General features: G+C 39.7%; 2 long non-coding RNA genes across 3 annotated transcripts in view; both read left to right on the forward strand.

Moving 5' to 3' along the window:
- Positions 1-25,650, forward strand: part of LOC133393785 (uncharacterized) — a 344,205-nt gene that overhangs the window by 254,637 nt on the left and 63,918 nt on the right. The gene's annotated exons all lie outside the window — the stretch shown is intronic.
- LOC133393709 (uncharacterized) lies at positions 1,141-2,195 on the forward strand. Its single transcript, XR_009766339.1, has 3 exons — positions 1,141-1,359; positions 1,426-1,518; positions 1,636-2,195. It is a non-coding gene; the product is annotated as an uncharacterized LOC133393709 (long non-coding RNA).

Genomic DNA, 25,650 nt, shown 5'->3' on the forward strand with positions numbered 1-25,650 from the left:
CCGTTGTTTCCCCCCCTGACATACCCACGAACGGTGTGTTTGTTTCTACGCGATGCGTTATTCTCTGTTGTTGTTGTTGCTTTTAACACTGTTACCACAAGAGCTTGAAGCAAGAAGCGTTTCACACCATCACCGTCTCACCCAGACTTTGGTGTTGTGATGCGTTTATGTTCTTCTTACCCGTACCGCGCACCCCATACATTCTGACTTAGAATTCAAATCAAAGCGAGATGGTCTAACTGAATTTGGAAAAGATGAGTGATGGATATTTCATAACGATTCAGATCACATATTTTAAAACAAAATTAACAGAAACTTGTACTAAAATTTTATGAAAAAATTGAAGGTTTCCGCCATCGGTATAATGATATAAAAATAATAATATTAACAACTTATATATAGTATATTATATATATTATAAAACTATATACTATATGAATAAATGTATATATACGTATATATATATATATATATATATATATATATATATATATATATATATATATATATATATATATATATATATATATATATATATATATATATATATATATATATATATATATATATTATATTTATATTTATATTTATATTTATATTTATATTTATATTTATATTTATATTTATATTTATATTTATATTTATATTTATATTTATATTTATATTTATATTTATATTTGTATGTGTGTTTATATATATGTATTTATATATGTTTTTTTAAACAAACTTACATGTTTTTATTAAAAAACCTTATCTTGAAGAATTGAAAAAGGAACAGAGTTAATTGTCTGTTTTACTTAATAACATTCATATAGGGATCACAAAAAAATTATCAAATAATTACACACGTGCATGAACATGCTTACTAGTTAGGTTATCGTTGTAGATAAATGTAATGAAATACATTTTAATCATTATGAAGTATATAATTATCTTTCTGATTATTTAAAAAAAACACGGATGTTTGTTTTAATTTAAACCGCTTTGAAAATAGCAATATATATGATACAATTAGAACTCGCTAATTGCATTTATATCATATGTGTACAAAAAAAAAGATAGATTTTGTTTATTAGAAAGAAATTTTGTAACACGACTAATGTCTGCTTATTTTGTCATGTTTGTTATTTTATACAAACTGGATAAACTGACTTTTTCTCATATTTATGTGAACAACTCGGATTTTTTGTATTCAATTGAAAAAGCAGACTTGCAATTGGCGAGGTTTGAATGTATTTCACTTCGTCACATGCCAGCGCGCATATCTGTCAAGTCAGAAACGTAAACAAACACGGACAACCGCCCGTAAAGATTGTGTGCAGAATAATCGTAAAATTTTATGTGAAAACTCGGGAAAAGGTAAGTGTTCTGTGCATATTTCAGTAAATAAACTATCTTTTAATGTTTGAACACATTATTCCACAGGAAAAACATCATTTCATCCCGAAATTTGGCAACATTCGTCCGAGTGTGATCGAGCAGCTGTGTGTGTGTGTATGCCGACGAAATACGACGCCGGTAAGATGAAATGTTTTACTTTTTCACTTTTACTTTACTTCTTCACTTTACTTTTTCATGAAATCACAATGAATTGTAAAAATAATGCAGATTTAATGATATTGATCATTGTTACAGTTTCTACAACAATCACTAAAGCCGGCTGTGATCGTGATCGGCACATTCTCAACTGGACCAACACACCGGTCGTTGTGTATCTTCAAGCAAACCAACGTTGCCATACACCACAAAATAGCATGGAAAGGAAAGTATTATAAAATAATGTCATATTTGAAAGCATTCTAATCTTTCATTGTTATTTTTCCACTGCAAACAGGACATTGGATCACCGCATCGACAAGTGGTTTTTATGTGCAAGTGTTGTTAAGAAGTGTGTTGTACGGTGTATTATGTGTTTTACTTTATTTGTATCGCTTTGCAAGTGGTACAATTAGTGCGTTTAATCGTTGTGCTACTGCTAACGAAAAAACGACCCGAGCATTAGAAGCGGCAACAATACATGTGCTTGACGCAGAGACAACAACGCCGTCGGCATCAGTTGATACCATCCAAAGTGATGGTTGAAATCGTATATAAACGTGTAAAACCATATATTGGGGCATGTAAGTATTGAATAATAGTTAAATAAAATACATTTTATCGTTGTACTGGACAATGTGCATCGAAATTTTAAAAAAGTGTGTGTGTTTTTTGTTTACATCCGAATACAGAACCCACAGCGTTATACTGTGGTTCGTGCACTCGCTAAGTAACGCTTGAGCTTTGAGCTTTCATTGAGCTTACATAGAATGTTACACGCTACCTGCTCACTAAGGACTGCTATCGAGCAGTGTTATGAGCAGGTAGCGAGCAGTAACGCCTCCATACAAAAATCGCGAAACGTAACGCTCCAATGCTATTTGGGGAGAATCGTTTCAACTCTCGCTCCACTGCACGGCCGCGATGGGCCGCGCGGGCTGCCTTTATCCCTCCGCCCCGAACCCCTTTTAGCAGCAACAGTGTTTGATTTGGGGCTGGTTGGTTAAAGCGAGCTCTGGGGCGAGGCGCAAGAGTCGCAAACACTGAGTGCAAGAGTAAGAATCCATCCTTCATATAGAACGCGACGACCCGTTCCCGGGCCGTTCATCATCGGCCATTCGGCCTGGCCAGACTGGGAGTCGCGAGAACACAACCCCAGCCATTCTGTCGGCCGTCACCCTGATAAGCCGCACCGATGGGCACCGGCGGCGGCGGACGGCAGCTAACTTGACAAACATCAACAATATGGCCGCGTGTACGCAGTTGGGGAGGTTTGGCCGTGCGATAAGTGCGAGCACGCGAAAGTAAATAAACAAATAAATTGTACCACACCCTTTGCCGGCCACGCCGCACTCACTCTCCACTCTCGATCGGGAGCTTCAATTACAATTACAGATCGCTGTTGTGGTGAGGGGTGAAGAGGAATGGGAGGAACCAAGTTACATCATTGCGTGCTGCGGTGAAGCTGCTGTAATGCTCTTTCGCGCTGGAAGCGATCTGTCTTTGAAACGCATCAGCATCAACTCTGGCTCTTTACTGGCTTTAGTATACATGCAGTCACGTTCACAACTTCTAAGCGCAGTTTCTCGTTTTCTTATCGCAGCCAGATGGGCGGTAATAGAGAACTACATACACACACAAACAGTAGCTAGTACAGCCCGAGGCCACTAGCACTAGGCTTATCGCGTGCACTCGTTTCACTATCAGCTTGTCCGGCTATCAGGCTGAGCCGCGCGTTTGTACTACCCGAGGCCCGGTCGGTCAGTGCCATATGGGTCACCAACAGCATACTTCCTGGGAAGCGATCGTGATGAGCGCAAACGATTCTTTCCAGCGTTAATTACAACAGTTTAGATAGGTTGTCTTCACATGATGAGTCGTTGGGATTGGTCATTGACGTCTTTTATGGAGATTTTGATTTCGTTTGTTATAGAATTACACTTTTGTGCTTTGCTAATTGTTGTCCATGAATGATAATCGTTATATAATTCTAGTATGATGATGGCTTTTGAAGGATGAATCTCTCCATGCAATGGTCATGTTGTTCCAACATAATTTTTAATTATATTCGAAGGCACTGAAATTAATTCTATTGGAATACCTATTTCCTAGTACTATTGGCTCAACTAGCGACAGAGCTACGCATCTTGAACCATGGATCGACATCGAGTCAAGTTGACATTCAGATCTTGATAATAGCCTGGGCATATTAAAGATGTCATCGAAAACATTGCAATAGTCGGTATGATTCAACATTGCTGTTAGGATGAAATTTGTAGGTCTGTTGTATAAATTTGAAATGTTCAAAGGAATTTTCATTTGAACATGGGAACTTTACATTAAGATCTTAATTAGTTTCGCGGATTTTTGGGTCGAAAACGACTATTGGGTATGGAATATCAAATTCTTGGCTAATCAACATAGTTTAATGGTATTTGACAGTCAAGATTGTTCAACATCAAGATGCAACATCAAGATGCAAGTAATTTTGTCGTTTTCTCTGAAAAAAATATAGAAAAATTAAAAGATATTTTTTATAGTCTTATCTTGACTCTTAGATTAGATATATCAATCATAATTTGGTATTCTTCAAGTCTTAACAACAGCTGTAATCCGAGGTCACTACTAGGTAAAAAGGTCATGAAAGTTAGACATCAGAATTAATCATTTTTGGATGCTCCTGCCTCTTTGCTGAAGATAATAATGTATATGTTTTATTCTCTTTTTTACTATCTCGATTCATGCATGGATGATTATTTTGTTTGAGTGGACACTTTAACTTAAAAAAAACTGGACATTTTCAGGGTCTTTCTGGGCGAATGACGTTGTTTGAAAAATATGTTTCTACCTATTTTCCACATTCAAAGAATTACTCAGATTTAAGTTGATGAATATATTCAAGTTGTCTCGTTTTTACTACGCAGTAATTTTGTTGAGTTTCTAGACTCTTGAAGGTGCAGTTTAATTCCTAATGTTGTTAAGTCATACGAGTTGACGACTGTACTATATAGACCGACTATCAAACCATAGATTCCTGACTGGAAATACTACCTATACTAAATGTTTGCCCCTTGTTTGCAAACTTAAAACGCATCTGTATCAAACTCTGAATTTAAAATGTAAACAGTGGGGTTGTGTATTATGAAATAACAATCGTCTAGACGCTGTGGTCAAACCAAACATTTTGCCTAGCCTGCGATAAATATTGTATCGACTAATAAAACAACGTTTAACTTCAAACTTGCTGCAGCTGCTGCGCATTTCTTTTTTTCGTTTTTTTGCTCTTCAACGTCCCAGTACCGCGATGTCAGCCCCAACCGGGTCACACCTTTGCTAGGTTCAGCTTATCTTAAACTGCATAATAGTCAGCGGTAAACAAGTTTGATAAGACGCAAAAAAAAGCTGACCGTGTTGTTGTGGTGTTATGTTTATTTAAATCAAAATTAAATATCAACTCACGGAACGACCGTAACTGGGCAGTTTTACACGTACACGACCGCGGCAAGAAAAACCGTGCCCAACTGTGAACCAGGTAAACCAGGAGTGTATTTTTTATCTGACAAATAGACTTACCCACTCCTACCCCGATCGCACACACACATACGGTTACTGGTCAGTAACAAATGTGAGCCTTATCAGTGTGCCAGACTCTAGAGACTTTCTGGCGCAGTTTCAGACACATAATCGGATCCTTTTTATACGCCCATTGTTTATACAGGGTGTTTGCTAGTTTTCTTTAAAGTCTAACTGCAGAACGTTGAAAAACTTAAGCTTTTTTGCTGAAAGAGAAACACTGAGCTACTTCAGAACTGGCAAGTAGTGCAATCGATGTGAAGGTAACAGCTTAGTAACACGCACCGCCGCCTGTGTTACCATGCGAGCTAAGTTCGTTTAAATGCAGTTCCACACAGCAAAAAGCAAATCGAAACATTCTCCAACGGAAACAGCGAATGTAAACACTTTAGCGAGTATAATGAGTTCTTGACTGTAAGTTTGCCTCAACCAGCCGTGCACGTTCTTGCCACTGTATGGACGATAAAACAAAAAAATAGACAGACGATCAAACTTTACCTGCTCCGAGCAGCAGCCGCCACATTGACACAAGATAAGCACGATGATGAGTAAGCTTCACTTAAGTGTCATTGGTTACGCAAGACAGATTACAGCGCTGTCTGTTGGTAGAGTAAATAATTATCTTTTTTTTTTGTTTAATTCGTACTCATACTGTTTGCAAAAAAGGTGAAGTAATTTAGAGGATGTAATTATGCAAGATCAGCAGTGAGGCAAATGCTTATCATTTCCGTGTCTTGTTAAGGGATGAGCAAGATAAAAGTGTAATTGCAGAAAATTGCTGCACTCTATGGAGAGCGCTGTTGAGTGATTAAGAAATGTAGTAGAATATATCGTGTTTGATTTTTGTATAAATTTACTTAAAATATACATTACAAAGTATCCATTAAAATAAATTTCAAACAAAAACCGAATTATTAGGTGAATGAATTAAAAAATGATTTGAACTAATAGATCAGTACATTCCAGAATTCTGTGCATCGTACACTGTTATAGAGCAACTTAATGCGAAAAGTTCATTATTGTGAATAGTTGGAATAGAATAAAACTAATTACTACTGTTGCTAAAAAACTAAACATAGCCTTTAAACATGTGTCAGTTTCGTAGTGATTACAAACACCTGTACATGAAAGTTTTCATAAGACAAATTTACAATAATAACGTTTTTAAAAGGCAAAAGCCATTTCATAAGTCTAGCCAGTTGTTGGAAAATTCCCAACAATGTACTTGTTTATGAATGTTTTGAAAACATGAAAAATCCAAATGAGATGCTCTCTTCATATTTTTTTTTTAAATTATACATATCTGAAATGCAAAATTTTGTTCCAACGCATCAAAATAGCACACAACACACTAACACAATGCTCAAAAGAAAAGTATATTTTCGATTTGCCTCACCTTCGCTCAACGCATCCATCATAAATGCACGAATTCGATTACATCACCATCATTATCGTCATTATCATCAAGTGGGCTCAATCTAGCGAAAACTAAACCATCGCCCAACTCCACACTCATCGATTGACGGTCGATCGATGAAGCTTGTGGTTGCGATGGATACCTTGACGGAGGCGGGGATGGACCCAATTGTTGCAATTTTACATTTCATCAACATGTCTCTTCAGCCCCCGGGTGCGTGCGTGTACATGTGGACCCAATTTTCCGATCAGTTTTCCACGCCACAAATTCCTCCCTTCGCTCCATTTCCTCCACTTCTCTGTCCCAAATGTGCTCAATCTCTAACCACTTTGCTCGCAGTTCATTGGCTATGAAATATTCAGACGATTTGTCGATGAACCGTGCATATCGGCCAGAATGCAGGCTCTACCCGCTGTTCAGCTGGACGTTCACGTGAACACTAGGGAGCCACACAAGCCACACAAACAGCGGCAGACACATCACGAGACGGTCCATTACATGTAACCGTCGGTCCACTGGAGAGATACGTCCCTCCGGGGGCACAACTCGAGCCCGAGAACTGGGCGAACTGGGCTGGTGGAATTTACTTCGACAGTCATCGTCATGATATGCGCCTGTCAGCGGCAGCAGCAGCAGCAGTAGGCGAACGCTTTGCACAAAATCGTCCTTTGGCGCCAATACTCCCTTCCGTTCAGGTCACAACACGGGAGGGTGTATCGTTTATCAACCAGCATGGGCCCGGGATATATATACGGTTCAGGAATGGAAGATAATCGTCCAACTAATGAAAACCAACCGAACGGGGGGCCTCATCGTCGGGATGAAATTGAAGGGATAAAGGTAGGAGTTGCAATGACTGTGGTGCGGTAATGTGTTGTTGGGAAGGACGAGCAGTGAACGGATATGTCCTCCTATGTGGCTTTTAGGGCGTACACAGTGTGGAAGAAGAAAGAAGCTGAGCTCGTGTTTAAAAAGCGCAAGTACACGTTTTAAGCTTCGTTTATATCGTCCCTTCTAACAGCTTGTAGAACAGTAAGCAATAATTGACAAGAGCTACTGAACGAAATATAGTTTATAACAGTTGGTTCATGTGTGTTACTTTGAAGGTTAATTTGAAGTCAGCACTGTTTCCTTCGTCCAGTAGTTCGCTGAGAACATCACGGATGCACTCAGGCCAAGATAACCAGTTTACAGGGCATCCAACGTGCAAACGGTACGGATAAAAATTTGATGGGTGACTGAGCAAATCGTTAATTATTCAGCTGGAAATTGAAGTTCCATCAACATCTCGCCATTCGGTTTGGACGACTTCCTGCTGCTGCTGCTGCCAGTGTGTCCCGGCTCGTACAACCCTATTTCGATCCTGATTGGAGTCCTTTTACCATCTCCCTCTCTCTTTCTCTCTGTCTACATCTCTTTCTTTCTCCCACTTGTACCTTTCATCCTGTCATACACACACACACATTATCAGCACAATATGATGGCTGACATCGACCGCGAGACCGAGAGTAACCGAGCCCGACCGACAGGGGGACGTAGACATATTGCGCCTTAATCCAATCAACGTAAATTGAGCATGGCTCGTGTGCGCAACGGTTTTCCTCTGCGACAGTTTCCACATCTCTGCAAACCATGTCAGAGCTTTTCCCCCCGAATGAACGTGTGGAAATGCACACCGAACAGGCGCGCAAGCAGAGTTTCGATCGAAGGGTTTTGATTATCCTGTCAGCAGCGGATGAAAGCGCCCGTGATGGTTTCGCCGGTGTCCGATCCTGAGCATTTGATGCGACATCACGGCTGAAAGATATTTGAGTTTCATTTCGCAAATTTTGCCGATAATTAAATGACCGAATGCGCCGGTACCGGTGGTACTTCATAGGGCGTGCTAGTTGCGTTAGATTGATCTTGTACAACAAGCGAAGGATAGTGAGTAGAGTAGAGGTGATTAGGTGGACAAAGTTAGGGGAAAAAATAGTTTCAATCAAGCGATACGGGCATACTGGTTATAGCAACTAGGAAAGTGGGAATGCCTACACATTTTTTGTTGTTGTTTTAAATACTGGAATCTCATTTTTTAAATATATCCATGATGCAATCTCAAACTATTTTGCTTTATAAGGTTATAACGGCTTTGGAAGTTGGTATTACACTAGTAGAAATCACGCTTAAAGTTTTTAATGGAGCGATTTCAACCATTGACTTCAAATTTTTTTAGGTTTCAAAGCTCAAATCATTTACGCAAACTAGTTATCATATAAAACAAAGAGGGGTATTACTATTCCTATCTATTTGTTTTTAATCATTAAATCATTCATGAATCATGTAGCACGATATTAAATAAATTATTATAAATTTGGAAAGTAGTTGAATCGTGCAACATTTTGACAAAACGACATAAACTTCGTGTCTATGTCTCGATATTATTCTACCTACTGATTTAGACCTCCATTCAAATTTCAGGTTTGCTGCAAATCTAATCCCAAATCGCGCTTGACTCTTCCCAATACCCTTTTCTCTATAAATGCTTCATTCCAATACTTCCTGGCCTGACGCACCTGGATTCCAATTATTTGTACACGCCGTCTAGCGCGTCGCTTGACAGACGTACTACGTGCGCTCTCGCCAGTGTATCCTGCCGGTGCAACTACTACTTCCTCCTCTACCAGCGCAAACTAGGTTAACGATGCCGACAGGGACACGGACAAAAAGGGGACTCACGCACACGCACAAATCCCTTCGTTCGCCATTGCGTGTGCACTAAAGACACGCGCTAGTGCGTGCCCTGCCAACGGGTTCGGTGGCCTCTTGTTATATTATTTAACTGCAGATGCAGACTCATCTGCAGTGCGTGTTGCGCGAGTGCGACGTACTTTAGCGCGAGTCCTAGATCCCAAAAATCAGTGATCGTTTTGATTGATTGCTTTTTAAAGCGAAGCATTTGATTAGGCTTAGTACGGCAAGATACTAGCCTAAGAAGATTCTTCAGAAAGCGGGAAGCTTTAATACACATAACAGCATACCGAAAAAGAGATTACCAGTTTAGTAAGGAGGGGGAGTGGGAGAAGGACATTTATTCAAAAGGTAATTTTTCATTGTAACTCCACTATCAGCATCTCTGACAGTGCTGGAATCATTCGAAGTGATTACATCTGCTTAGAACTCATTACAAATAGTATTTCATTTTTACTGCCACACCAACACTTGGAGAGCCATTCACAAAACCGCAGAAGCAAGGGAATCCAAATCCACTTGCACACGGCCAGGCCCACCGGCGCCTGTAGAAAAACCTAGACCCCCTCCTATTTCAAAGGATCTTCATCTTGATTGCTGGTTTCGTGCTGGATTGAGTTTTCCATTTCGGAAAGTTTCCCTTACTTCCTGTCCCATTGGGCCGGTCCCTAGCAGAACCCCGAGAGATCATTTTTCTAATTTTCTCGCTTCTCTCGCGCCAACGACGACTACGACTTTCCAAACTCCAATCCTCCCAAAGTCCCGTGGGTCGGCGTGCTGCGGGAGATGGTTCTGTTATCTTGATGTTCTGATCGTTTTTTTCCCTCAGTCCTCATTCGCTCGGTAGGATTCAAACGGTTTCGAAAACCACCGGGAAGGGACGCCCGGTGAATGATTGCAGCTTTATCCCTGCCCAGCTAAAGGGAAGCAGATTGCCTAGCCTGACTGGTCCATTGCTTTCGTTCGCTTCACGAGGCTCGTTAAGAGCCTTCTGCCAGCTTTTCTTTGCCAGGCTCTCCTGTGGCTTGGTGCTCGGTGGCCTAAATTCATCAAAACATTATACAACTAAGAGCAACCAAGGAGGGTTTTTTCCTCGTTCGTGTACTATTTTATCTCTCTAACCATCACGGGAGAATCGGTGTGCAGATAGCAGAGCCATTCACTGCACAAACTCCCTACCACACTACTAGGGCTGCAGAGGCTATCTCGTGTGCCGAGGATTCGCACTGCATCCCTGATCCCTGGACAACTCTCGGGTTAAGAGCTTTCGAATAGAAAACGCCCCAGCCTCACGTCCACCACCCTTGGCTGGCATCAACAAATCCATCAAAAAGCATTACTTCCCGGGCAGTCGGTTGCCGGTTCGCTGTGCTGCAACGTACACCCCATGCTGTGCAGTAACTAGTCCTTGCTTTTGACCAACCGTTGGAGCATCTTTCCCATCATCATCATCTTCATCATCATCCGCACTGGAAAGGAATGGAGTAGAAGCATGATATTGTTCCACCACTATGTTATGAGAGTTATCTTAACTAGTTTGTGCTGCTCATTCCCTCTTGCGGCTCTTTTCACTCGGGCCGGAAGTGCGTACCTGCCACCTCCCCTTGGTTTTCATTTACTGCAACAATTTTTCACCAGCACCAGTCGAATGTATTCTTCCACCGTAGCACGGATTACCGGAGATAAAAGTCGGTGGGATAAAGCAAACTTTGGGTGCACTTTTGTGTGAGTGTGCGCTTTTTTTGTTGCATGCAAAAAACCTTCTGTATGGATCTTTCATGGCATGGCAGTCGCTTTGAAATAAGCAGTTGATGTTTCACTCGTACTTTCATTGGTAAGCAGAGGAAGTGGTGTTATGCTGCAAAAGGAAGTTTCTTCATAAATTATGCTAGTTAAACAAGGGATTCCACTAGCGAAGTTGTTTTGCTTCGCTGGCGTGTGCATGAGAGATGACGTGTTCCTTTTGACGGGGTTTGAATGAGAAGTTTGAAAGGGGGTAAACGTAGGGCTCGATTGCTTGGTAGAACTGGGTATAGCTGAGAAATTTGGAGATGCTGCTTTGCCTTGTTACATTACCTGGTTTACCTGTGTTTATCAAAGCGTAGGTTCTATCGTACAATATGCGATGATCACATTTTGTTTTGGAATTAGTCTGAATCTTTAATGTAATATATCGTACATATTTGGATAAAACTGAGAAAAACATGAAACAATTTCTATCCAATTGTTCTATTTTACATGATTGCTTGATTTGGTAAAAGCTAATTTAATGTCTCAATGAACTTTGAATTCTTGAACTTCTGAATAATACTTCTTTGTCAAGATCTTCTACAATACGTTAAGCAAGCAGTATACTAAAAGGATAATCATACCCATTGATATTAGTGGTCTTATTTCCTATGCTCTGAAGTTAGGTATTCCAGTATCCTAAGCTATGGTGACTTCAGTATCTAAATATATGTGGAAACAATCTATGTCTATATGGTCTTTACGAAAATTTGATCATTATTTTGACAAATCAGAAACAAATGTTTTTAAAGTTGATTTCGTATGTCTTTGCATGTATTTGAGGTAAAATGCATTGTCCTTTTCAGAATAATTCATGGTGAAATGTAGTGCATGATCATCCTTCAGAATTTGCGGTTTTTTCCAATACGTTCTAAAACTTTGCTGAACAGATATTTTTAGATTCATCAAGCTCATCAGAATCAACATAGAAGATTTCAACACATTCTGGAAAATGTAAACCAACTACAAGCGTTGTCAAATTCAGTGACTACCAAAACCACCAGTTCCTGGTATCGTTGCATTTAAAATTACTATAGTTAGTCCATGAAGTTAAATTAATACATTAATGCAATGTAACTCCAAGCACGACGTTGAAAAGATATCGTTACATTTTGATATCGATATTATGAGTACATGTTGTTTACGGTGAACTTTCGCTTAAAACATGACAACATACATCATCCTATAAATAGTGTTCAGTTGCTGTGGTCACTGATATCTATCCATGGTGTCCAAGACAAGTACTGCTTGTATTTGGATCAACCTATAATCTTTTAATTAAAAAAATACATTTAAACCCAACCAACACTGGCAAATCAATGGCTTGTCATATATTTGTCACATATACTGTCTGTCAACAACACTCTCCATCAACAGTTTTAGTCATTCGTAATTATATGTTTTCAAACCACACACAGATATAAAAAAACACGCAGATATCCAATCAGTTGATTGACTTACTCACCAACTCACCAAGTCTTTGTTGAACATTACTCATATTTTTAAACAATGAAAAATAGATTGATATTCGTGTTTTACCGACGAATCATACACTAATTGGTCGTTAGAAAATTTCCATCATCACCAACCTGATATTCTCACATAATGTGTACCATGGTAGTTTTTTTTGTTCCGCAGAAATCGAACAAAAGCATTCTCCTGCACTAATTGTGCACTCCTTTGGCAGAACCAACCAGTGTCTTTCCCATCCCCTTCGCTGCGATACACGCCATATATCGTTGCATTATTAGATTTTTCCATTCCCGGGGATGTGTACGTGCCATGTTTTTTGCTTTGTAGCTTGTACTGTTGTTCTGCATTCCTGTGGTACTTTTCCATCGCCAGCTGGGTGGGTGGGTGGATGTGTGGTGCTGCTGCGTTCGAACCAGACCGAGCGACGCCCGCAAGCGCGCGCGTGTCCACGTGGCGAGCAGCTGATACGACCGCGCGCGCACACACACACGAAGCACACGATGAGATCATCATTCATATGGTGGTCGTCGCGACCGTACGCTTCCAAACCCCTTTGTCGATAATTGATCTCTCCCGCGTCAAAGTCGTGCGTGAGCAGGGGGAGTAAGGAAGATATTGAACATACGCCGGGAGCGATGGAACCGAAGCTAACCGGGAAGCGGCACGATCGGAATCTAGTTGTGTGGCGAGCTGTGGTTAGAACTGTTGCATGGGAGAGGCATGACGGGGAGAATTGGTGCTGGCAGTGTGTCCCGGCCAGAGCAGGTCAATTATTTTTAATGACACTCCGAAACAACCCGTGAAGCAGTTAAGCGTGTTTGGGGATGGTTGGCTGAGGAAATGGATGAAATCGAACGCTCGCTGCCAAGGCGCGCGGTATGATCGAACCGTGGGGTAGTTCTTTTTTTATGGCCGATCGTTGACGTTTGCTTGGTGCTATGACGGAACGTTCCTATTTTTATGAGGTTTGGGGTGGTAGGAAATAAAAGGTGGAAGTAGAGCGACAGAATAACAGTTGCTTATGGTCTAATTTGTGTTGAAATCGCAACATCAACTACCGCTGAACATTTCATTTCAGTCGCCTCAATTCATTTTAATGTTTGAAATGTGGGAAATCTTTCAAGTACATCTTGTAATTCTTCTCATGATTCGTTGCAAAAGCATATCAACAGTTTATATAGGTACAAATCAAGAAAAAAATGAATAACTTAATAGAGAAAAATATGCCAATAACTTATGTATGACTTAAATATTAATCTAAGACAGCGCCTCGATGGTCTATTCTATAGATTCGTCGGTTCCTGCAAGTCCGAAACGGATCAATTCTTACCGAGACCTACCTACCAGAACGAGGGCTATTGCTTCTATTTGATCGCGCTAAAGATGCTTAGGTGAAGATTTTCAATTACGAAATTCTTGAACACTTGTAGCTTAAGCTGAAAAACGACCCAAGCTACAGGTAGTGAAAATTGTGTTTTGATATCCAGTAATTGATTTTTATGGAATTAGTTCGCAAAAAGAGCTCGTATGATTGAATAAAAACTATCATAGGGGTATTACGATACTACTCAGCTTTTTCATATCCAACGGCTGGTTATCATGCTAACACTGCAAACAAATCCACATGCAAAACTAACCTTCATTATTTCAGTCTAGATTATTTCAGCCTGAAAAACATGTAAACAAACGTAGATTGGTCGCGGGCACGATTAGGTTAGCTTGCGAGCATGTTATCTCATGAAAGAATGAATTTTTTAGAAATAAATTCAGCTGATTGGCTGGAAAAATGCGTGATAGTTATAATTGCATCTACTTATTTCGTTCTGTTGGTAGTTCATTTTAGTTTGAAAATTAAATGAAACTAATCATTTGTCTTTACGCTTTGTTGTGTGAACCTTTAATTAAAAATTGTGTTTGTGTCAATGGTAATAATTTAATGTCTCTTTTCCTATTTCCTGCTAATTCTCTTCTTAGCTAAATAGCTGTTTATTCAATTTCTCTTGCACTTCGATCATTTCATTATCATCCTTTCTCTAACCAAAACGATTGAAAGTGTTGCAACCAATACCAATCCCACTACCGCGCGCATCCAACAGCTGAGATGATGTCGATGATCATGGGTGGCCATCGTCTCACGTTTCCGCTGCCTTACTTTTAGCACTACTCTTTCCCGAGGAGTGATCTAATTTTCGCAAATTTCACGCTCCTCGTCATCAGGTCACCGCCAATTCCTCTCTGCTGCCCGTGTAGTGTTCTTGCTGCCCTATAGCTGTGCCTCTGTCAGTTGTTTTGAACAGCTGTTTTCGCCTGCCCCCTTTTGCCGTTACGATTATACACAGTGATGTTATGCTTCTTCCCTCTGCTTGCTTCCCTAAGCCCCGCATGGTTTTGTGCTTCCCGCAAGCCGTTCCCAAATGCCGCCTCATGTAATTAGCAACCCCATCCCTGTCTTCCACAACACACCCCATCGGCAAATCGGTCGGGTCTAACCCCACTCCTTGCCGAAAGGGTCTTGCTGAGGGGTCACCCTCAGTCACACCTTTTTCCCCCGGTTTAGCTTTGTTGGAGCAGCAGAGCAGATGGAGGTTATTGGAGCTATACCGGTACACCCACCCACCACACACTTCCATCTCGAGTTTCCTCTCTTCATCTCTCTCTCTCTTTCTCTCCTGCGTTGCCACAAAAGGTTGGCAATGTACGACTTCGACTTCGTTTCATAACGCTCAACCGGCGGCGATGGCGACTGGCTGTCTAGTTTAGTGTGTGCAGTGCGATTTTTTTTGTTGTTCGCCGTTTGTTGCGCTCTTCCTATCAGCACCGCCACCATCGCGATTGCCACCCTTGCGACCAACCCCCGAGAGGAAGCCGGCAAAGTCACATTGCACCCATGTATGTTTCCCCCTCCGGGCGGATCGGTTTCGCGCAAACACGCACGTGCGATTTATGTGTTTGTGCTAGTGAACGACGGAGGCAAACTAACAATTAACGTGTGTGTGTGTGTGTGTGTGTGTATGTGTGTGGTGTTAGAAAGGGATAGAAGCGACGGTCACCAACACCACCGCACGCAGCTCACTTCGCAAGGGCCTGCGCGAACGGTAATGTACTTCGCGCATCGACTTGTTTAAACTCGATTTATCGCTGCCAGCGAAGGGGTGGCAAGGGGGTGGTTGGTTTGTCGGTGGTGAAGGACGGTAGCTGTGTGGCTTATATACTACTTTAAGTGTTTTTGTGTAGGTTTGTTAGGTTTTAGAATGACAATAGCGGGGAGCTGAAAGGTACGGAACGGCCGATGGAGCCGCTCGAGGTAGTTAAAGGTGCCATTGAAACCGACATAACACATCCAGCCGCTTCGTCGCTTCGATAAACAAAACTTTTATAGCGTTTTTTTCTTTCTTTTGTTGTTGTTGATGTTTTGTTTGGTTCGAACGATGTGTCACCGATCAAGGGTTTTGGAATTGGAATTGGATGCGGCAGCAGTGCTAAAAGGGGACGCACACTTTGGAGCAACAACAACAGCAACAACAAAAAGTGCTAAACATTATACAACACTCCCAAACAACTGGCTGGCTGTTTACACGTTTCTACACTCCAGGTGCAGCGGAATTAAAGCAAATAAGAATGTTCTAAGGGTAAAAATAACACACCGTTCGCTGGGAAGGCCACGGGACGAGTGAAACGAGGGCTTGGTTGATAGTTGATTTAAAGTGGTTTGTTTTTGCGGACCCCGAAGATAACGATGACTATTTGCTGGCTTTCGATAAGGTGTGATTTTTGCAATTTTTGTAATACAGAGTTGAATGTTAGGTGTGCAATGTTAAAAAATCGAAGAAAACATTAACCTTATGTTAAAAATTCGTAGAAAACATTGAAATTATGCTGGAATTGTGCCAAAAAAGAATTAAAAATAAAAACAAGAGGGAATGTTCTGTAAATTTCCAATGAGAATCAATCCAAAAGTAAGCAATAATAAAAAAATAATATTAGATATTTTTGGCATAAAATGTAGTAAAGCAAACAAAACAAAGGAAATAAAAAAGTATAGATAACTTCAGGTAGAATTTGGTCAACTAGTTGTATTACTAAAAGAGTTGCCAGCGATACTTTTTCGGAGTTATTTGAAGGAATTGGAACTCACTATACAATTCTGCAACAATGTTTACACGTACGTGCTTGAGTTCTTGAGTTATTAACGTTAGAATTACAATGTTGAAAACAATGTTACACCACCACTTGGTCTGTCCATGGTCCGGGAGGAAAAAAATCAAATATTTTTTAAAATTATGGCTCCTGGTGTCAAAAAATGACATATTACCAAAGCATGTAGCTGTACTATGCTGTACTATGTAGCTGAGCGATTTGCCGACAAATTGCAGTAATGACTAATCACTGGCAGATTAAGGCACAAAACACGGGCTTCCATTATCAATGAAACAATAAACTCAAACATTTATTAACCAGCCGTCGTTACAGTCGGGCATTGTTTAAATGGTATAGTTATGTGCAGCATTATAACTGTGCTGAATGTTTGCCTAAAATAAAATATTTGGCAATAATACAACAAAAATTGAAAAACAACCGAGAAAACTACTAAAAGGCCTTTACAAACTGCATACTGCTCGAGTAATAAGCTAGATAAGACGATTTATCGGTTTTGCGGAATCTAATAAGAGACTCATTGAAAGATAAGCCTTTGCCTTTATCTGTACATCAACATTTTATTATTTTTATATATTTTTTCAATGCAATGTTTATAAAATTCCTTTCGTTTGATACCAAACTTATTATTCTCTGTTAAAAATGTCTTGTTTTACAGCCAGTGTTAAATGTGAAGATTCTAATCGAACAGGTATTTAAAGATTAACATGTGATCGGTTAAACCTGAAATGTGTATACTAAAAGGTGAAGACGACGAAGCATTATGAAATATTTTTAAAAAGTTAAAAACTATTTCGTAAACACTTCATTCATTCTTTAAATGAACTGCAATGTCTCTAAAATCGCCAAACGGTTTATCAAATTGACAAGATTGAGAAGACTTAAATACTTTTTTAATAGAAAGTTATGCATGATCATATTCACACATGATTCATGGCATGACACATGATACTAGCCTAATCGGTTTTTGTCACATGATTCGATCTCTTTTATGCAAAACAATTTATAATTATTGTATTTTAAACCTTGATCAGTCAATATCCGAATCAAGTAGTAAAGGGGAGGAAAAATAATACATCGCTTTCACCCATCTAACTCAAACATGCTTTCACCCCTTATCACACACACTCCGTGTGCAATCGGCGCTGCTGGCCTGTTTGAATTGTTTATTTTAATTTGAAAATTGCATTCTACTTATCTGACCAAATGGCAAATGCCGACCCCGATGGTAACAACAGTGCCCATTCTCTCTAAATGCTAATGCTAGCAACACACACACACAAACCCGCATACGAAATAGTCGCATACGGATGCCAGCTGGTAGACGGCTAGGTACACATTTGGATGCAATTGCAATCGCAACAAGAGCATGTGTGTGTGTGTGTAGAACTGTTATTATTATGTTTTTTTTGCTGCCCCGCGACTGCGACAATCGTACGGCAATCGTGCACTATTAGACGGTACGTTCGTTGGGGGGCGATTATTTCAATTAAGATCACTTTAATTAGTACAAGATTGCTAATAAATAAATTACACACATGGAAGCGGTTCACCCCCCCCCCTCCTCTCCTCGCCCATTCCATCTTGTTAGTTTGGTGTCATTTACTTTTTTGTATGTCTTTCTCTTTTTCTTTAAATAATACCTCCTACTGCCGTCTGCTGCTGCTGCTGCTGCTGCTACGCTGGGAAAGGGATGATTAAAGAAGAGGACGAAGCTTAGAGCGGCCGCGAGCTGGCCTTGACCACGGCTTTCGTGTGTGTGTGTGTGGCTGTGTGTAGACGACCACTTGCACTCCCCATCGCACTCGTTGCATCGATTTCGATTGCATTGGATCGTACGATGTGAGTGGAGCGTTTCGATATGGATATATAACCGTGATGTGATGAGTGTTTTCCACCCAAGGTAATGGAAAATTTTGAACCTTCCATCCAGCGCTCTCAAACCGGTGGCGGGGCACAGTCGGATCGATGCACAGTCTTTGGTAAGGCACTCAGGATAGCCCCAGACAGCCGGACAAGTGCAGTTGGCGCTCGCAGTTGGGGAGATACAGAGAGAGAGAGATGATGCAACTGCGGGTGCGTTTGTTGTACATGGTGTGCCCGGTTTGGTGCACTTCGGTTCCGTTTGATCGGGGCTGATCCTCGCCAGCTGTTGGTTGGTGCGGTTGAAGTCATCGTTCGTTTTGTTCTGTTAGCGGTCAGCCAGTCAGCAGGAACGTAACGCATCGGCAAGGCATGGAGGGATCCATCGGTGTGGCTCGGTAGAATAATAGGCAATAAGGCTGTGTACACATTGCAATGAAACGAGTTCAAAGAGAGACGCTGCACTTGCCACTAAACGAACGATTTGAGGCAGCTTTGTTCTAAAAATGTTTTTTTCAGAAGTAAATTATTCTTTCTTTGTCGTGCTTCTTGCTCCCAAAAGACATCATTAGCGACTGAACGTTAAGATCATCATCATGCGATTATTTTTTTTACGATTTCTTTGCTCATCTACAACATCCTTCCCACATGTACTGGTTTCGTTTGTTTTTATTATCTTTTTTTATGTGGATGCCTCCACCATTGCCACTGTGATCCATCAATCATTTTGGCATCGCCCGGCTGGTTGTGCAAAAATTCACTGGCACACTCTGTTCAACCAGAAAAACAAAAAGCAAACAAACCATGACGCGAAACAGTATCCCGGGCGTCCGAATGTCTGCCAAAGCGTATCTATCCTATCCCTCAGCGCAGGCTGAAAAGAGCACATTATCCGCTGTTTAAGTTCATTTCCCCACCCCAGCTGATCTTCAAAAAAAAAAAAGGACCTCCACCGCTTCCCGAGCAACGAGGCGTTTCGAATGTTTGCTTTACAGGACTATTTTTATGCCGACCGTCAGCAAATGTGCGCTCATCATGGGGATTTCAAGAGCAAAATGGGAACTGTGTGTGTTTTTATTTCGATGTGCATTTGTTTTAGTAACTGAATGTGAGGTTTTTTATTTTTTTTCTTCTGTAGAACAAATTGCATACGTAATACAAGATGAAATCTGGCAGTGCACATTGCAAGAGGGATATGGGACAAAGAGAATAATGTTTTTAAGAACTTTTAATTTTATTTAATGTTTAGAATATATTTAAAAGGTTCCGTATTATAACCTGTCTAACGACCCACTTTTATTCATTTATTTATTTGTACGTACCCATGCTTGTGTTGCCAATTTTGGCTAATTTTGGATAATTTTATTTTGAATTAAAAATGACAACAATCTAATAAAAAGGGTCGTTATGCACGGGTAGCAGCTTTTCCATTGCAATCCAATGCACTTTATGCAGATTGTTATGATGATGGTAACATAATTGATAATTCGTTTGAATACACCAGTGACGACAAAATGGAGCAATTTGATGAATGATAAATTATGAAAAAATAATTGTGAAACTAATGTATTGCAGGACGTGTTGTTTGAACTGCAACTAAAAACTTCTGATTGGAATTTTAAATTTGAAAACTAAAGTAAATATCTGTTCTATTTCTTCCCATTGAGAGCCGCTTTACGGAATTAAAACAACCTAACCTCTTTTGCTTCTAGGATGCCTTCTAGGTTGGCCATCTTTTCGTTAACTTTATTCACTTAGAGCTCGTTCATGAACACAAACTAACGTGTGTTTAATTATGTCTAATGATGTGATCTTTAAGTTTGATTATTAAATGCAAAAAATAATTCAGGGGGTGATATTTTAACAAATAATTTAGAACTCACATTAATAAGGAACAAAAAAATATTATAAAAAAAGGCGTTCGTGGTCCAACAAGGTCAGAAACGGACGTATTCTGTCATATCATTATATTGAAAATAAAAATAATAAACTCTAAAACTTATGGAAATGTTTGAAATTTCATATTTTTTACAAAAAATGTTCAAATTGAACCTAAAGAAAAGTAAGTTTTTAATGAGAACAAAGTTACATCTGGTTTCTCAATTCAGTATCTTTCAATGTATAATAAGGACATAAACAAAGCGTTCACGCGTTTAAATGTCTCTTTACAAAAAAAATTATTATTAAGTATTTAAGTAATTAAGTATTATTTTATGTAAAATATGGCAATTGAACCTTCCCAAAAACGATTATTGTTTTTTTTAACTTTAATATACTAGCAAAACGATAATAAGGAAACAATCATTAGCAAATATTACTGGTGTAATGTAAGCCAACAATTGTTTAAATCAAGCTACTCAAAACAATGCACTTGATATTCAATGTACCGTTCCCTGTTCTACCGTATCAGCTGTCCACCAAAAACCAAGCCACCCCGGACCTGCCAAACACCCCACAATTTCCCCCACCTGTCCTTTCCCTACGTGGAGTAGGTCACGCGGAAAACAGTTCCGACCAGCGCACCGGATGATCGCCCACGGTCTAGAATAAAACCGCAGATTCATCAATCTTTGCGCCTGCTGCCGTCCGCGTGTGTGAAGCATCATGTTTCATCCGAGGCGATTGGCGTGACCCCCGTATCCATGCACCGCCCCCCCCCCCCCCCCGCAATGGAACAGAGCCGATTTGTGGTGTGTTTGAAATTTAATCACATTAAAACTTAAAAATAAAAAAAGAAAAACGCAGAGTGCAAAACAGCAAAGCTTTTGCTCGGCGTAAAGCGCAAAGTCACGTGTCGGACACGGTACCGGCGAGTCGTATCGATCTCTGGTGGGTTCGCGATCTCGACGAGCACTTATATGTGTACAGTTCACCTTCAATCTGCCTTCTCTCTCCTTGCCCTAATCTCTTCACACTACTTTGTTTGTCTTGGAAAGGAATGAACTAACTTGCCTCATCGCCAGGGACTTCCTTCATCAAGATAATAAATGCATGATTGATGATGTTGCTAGCCCGGGCCCGGTGACAGAGATGATCGGGGTGGCGCGGGGGGGCACAGAAACACCAGATTTGCATTTCATGTCTGTGTCTCTATTTGTTTTTTTTTTACTTCTTTCCTGTTACTTTTGCTCACCTCCTACGAAAGAAAGTGTTTACTGTGAGCAACATTTTACCATTTTTGAAAACTGGTTTGCTTTGCCAATAGGGATGTAATGATGATGATGGGCACACCTTTAAATTGCACAACTTGGTTTCAGTTTCGTTGACTTCCACTCATGACTTCCACTTTCGTTGACTCCACCCTAGCGCTGTGGGGAAGGAGTGCTTTCACCAGCGATTCCATAATCAACACCACCATCGTCGGCCGACCGATTAAAGCTCGATCATCATGTCATGGGTCCCGTGGCCTGCACCGTGTGACACATGAAGGATTATATCCGGTCCGGTGGGTGGCTGGTGGTGCTGGTAGGGTCGCTAAAATCCATCGATCCTTTCTGCTCCGTGCTGTGCTGGATGGGTCACACATTGAGCAAGCACGACTATCTTTTTTTTCTTTTTTGCCGACGCTGAAGATAATCACGATAATGCAAATAATGATGATGGATGTGGTCTTTCTTTCTTTAGCGACGATCGTCAGAGTAATCCATTTTTTCATGCTGGACGGGAGCTGGTTGGTGGGATGAGGCTACTTGGCTGGATATAAAGCAAAAAAAAAACACGTGTCCTTTATGAAAGATGTTACATCATATAAGCAAAACGAGAGGATGTTGTTGATTTCTTAATAATTGCAAAAGCGTGATGATGGAATAACGACATTTATGTAAATTAACAAAAAAAAAAAACAGCCAGCAAACACGAATGATGGGTGTGTCAAGATTTTAACATACAAAAGCAAAACACACGCTCCAGAAGATGGAGGTGTAAGGGCTTTGTTTTTTAATGTATTGGTGCATACATTACAAATTAACAGTGGGTGTTGTGCTTTTTAGTTGATAGACATTGTAATTGCATGAAAAAACAACAAGTGAAACAGGAAAGAAGCTGATAAGTTATTGTTATGCTTAAAGTCACTTTCATCGTGTCATCGATCATTGAAGCATGTCAAAGTCTACCTTTTTTATTTTAACGAAACACTAAAGTTGTTTGACCGACTAAAACTCGTTTGACCGTCTTTACGTACTCTAATCGGCGATGAAATGTATGTATCTGAAATATAGTGTTAAATGAAGAAACGAGATAACATTTCTTATTGGATTATTACTAAGAACTTCAGAACTTGTACTGTCCAGTGAATATGAGCAAAAATGGGAAAATTATAAGTTTGAAGATATTACAAATTATGAAAATAATAAAATAAATGATAAACAAACAATAATAATAATACTAATAATAATAATAATAATAATAATAATAATAATAATAATAATAAAAATAATAATAACAATAATAATAATAATAATAATAACAATAATAATAATAATAATAATCTCAATAATAACAGTAATAATAATAATAATAATAATAATAATAATAATAATAATAATAATAATAATAATAATAATAACAATAATAATAATAATAATAATAATAATAACAATAATAATAGTAATAATAAAAAATGATAATAATAATAATAATATTAATAATAATAATAATAAGAATAACTATAATAATAATAACAATAAGACGATAAAAATAAAAATTAAAAAATCGCAAAAATTATAAGTTTTTTAAGAGTTTTAATTAAAAAATTTCTAAAAGCTCCGAAAGACAAATGGAGATAACATACATTATATCAAGTTTTGTTTGTAGAAAAAATCTGCTAAATCAGATTGACGATAAATGACTTAAAATACAATGTAAACATGAGTTAAATTTGTTATCGATAAATATGCAACGCATGTCAAATATCTGTAAATATGATGATAAATCAAACCCTTTCAAACCCAACAAATAATAATTACCTCTTCAACAAAGTACTGTTGATGACTAACGAGCAAATAAATTCTGAAAAGCTTTTTGAAATTCAATAAGAAAAATATTAATGCTGATTTTCTACAGTATTCAAGAAGCATAAATCGATTGACATTAGCAACAGATCATACGATAACATGAGATAATATTGTTAATAACATGAGATAATATTGTTTAGTTTGCTTAAATAGCGATACACATTATTGTGTATTTTATCGTACAGATTTTAATTCAATAGTTGCCATACATTATAACAATACAATGGCCATACAATATTAACTAAGTCCAATCCTTATGATGCACAAATCTGCAATTATGCATCTTTAACTCTCATTGTAATTCACAAGCTTAATGATCAAGCGTGTTGATTGAATTGCCATTTAACAGCATGTAAATAGTACTGACTCGTGCAAATCCTAACAATTCAACACACTTTACAGGCAGTGAAGAAAAAAACGACTCATCCTCACGGCGAAAGGCTCCAAACTGCAACAGTACAATTAGGAGATGGTCGTAAACCATTCTGCCCAAAGCAAAATGGAAAAGGTGAGCACCCAAGGGCAGCAATCGTTCAATTTAGTCGAAGAACTGTCATTTCACGTGCAACCTTTTATTAGCCAGTTTTCCTTTCCCTCGCCAAGAAACGTGCTGTTAATCAATTCAATTTTAAACAAGCAAACAAAAAAAAAGCACACAAGCGCACGATTGCTTCTCGTATGCAAATCATCCCACCCGGTGCAGTATATGGAGTATGCAGAGGATGAATAATCACTCGATTCATTTTACGACAGTTAACTGTCCATTTGGGCAGCGTGCGGCTGCCCCAAACGAGCGTGGCTGCCTAGGATTAATTTGCCTCGCAACGTTCCAGATCGAATCCCATTCTACGCCATGTATGGCAGTGCACGGGGGCCTAGAGCGCTCTTCGGGTCTTTTTTTCTGCCCATCTCTCTCTCTCTCTCCAGCAGCGCGTGCTTTTATTGTGCCCGTCTGCAATCAAAAGGAAAGTTTATGAGCTTTTACTGCGGGGAATACGGGTCGGGTCGGTTCTGCCCCTCTCTTTCGCTTCTCGCTCGGCACAGGCGAAATGGATGACCCGCGAAGGGAAGCAAAAATTAATGTCATAGCAGCAACAACAACAAAAAAACCTGAGACATGACAGATTAACGTACGCTGATCGCTTTTATTTTCGCCCCTTCTCTCTACTGCTCCACACGATTGACCCGATTTATGCAAAAATCGTGCACCTACACCAACGAAGTTATTGTTTTTGAAATTTCCATTTACATACACACACACTCGCGGATGCTCGCGATGGTGCTGCCGCGGAGCATTGCGTTTTATTCGTTCCAAATGTTTTATTATTGCAGTTAAAATAAAGGTACATTACAATAGGGCAGCAAATGCAAAAAAACCCTGCAATTAGCGTCGTTCGGCGTTTATTGCTTTTCGAAGGGAGCTTTTAAAGGTGGGCGCTGGGCGGGGGACCGGTAACGGTTTAACGTCATTTCGCAGCACTGGATTGTGTGTGTGTGTGGCTGATGTAGATATTTTTTTGTCAAACCGTCGTTACGCCTTTGAATGCTCATTATCTCCTTCCCAGTTTCCATCCGCCCGAACGCTCCGATAAAGCATTAGAAGCCCGATTCCAATAAACAGACACACCGGAAACATTCGTCTGGTGCAAGTGGAAAACCAACCCCTTCCGTTGCAAACAACGGCACTGCATCACACTGGTGTATTGTTCTGTACCGTGCAAATGTGCAGGTTTGTGCAGGTTAAATGCAACAGAAAAGAGAGAAGAAAAAAAACTGACACAGAATAGAATGTGGTGGCGCGGGTCAATTTACGTCACGGCACGTATGCACGGCGATAGCTGTAGAGGGAGAGGGAGAGTGAGAAAGAGTGCGGGGAAAAACTAGATGGTCTCCTCCACCAGTGTGTCATGTTACTATGTGCGCGGGGTAGCAATTGAAATGTAGAAGAAACAAAACAAAAAAAATGGAGGGGAAAGAAAAAGTAAACACACTCAACGACGTGAAAAGTGGGCATCCGCGCCACTCACAGATCGTTAACTTAATTAATATGCATTTACGGAGAAAAATTACACACGCCCCGGTTGGCTATTGTTGGCGGCTGGC

This window comes from Anopheles gambiae, chromosome 3 (assembly GCF_943734735.2).
Source record: "Anopheles gambiae chromosome 3, idAnoGambNW_F1_1, whole genome shotgun sequence".
NCBI classification, from domain to species: domain Eukaryota; kingdom Metazoa; phylum Arthropoda; class Insecta; order Diptera; family Culicidae; genus Anopheles; species Anopheles gambiae.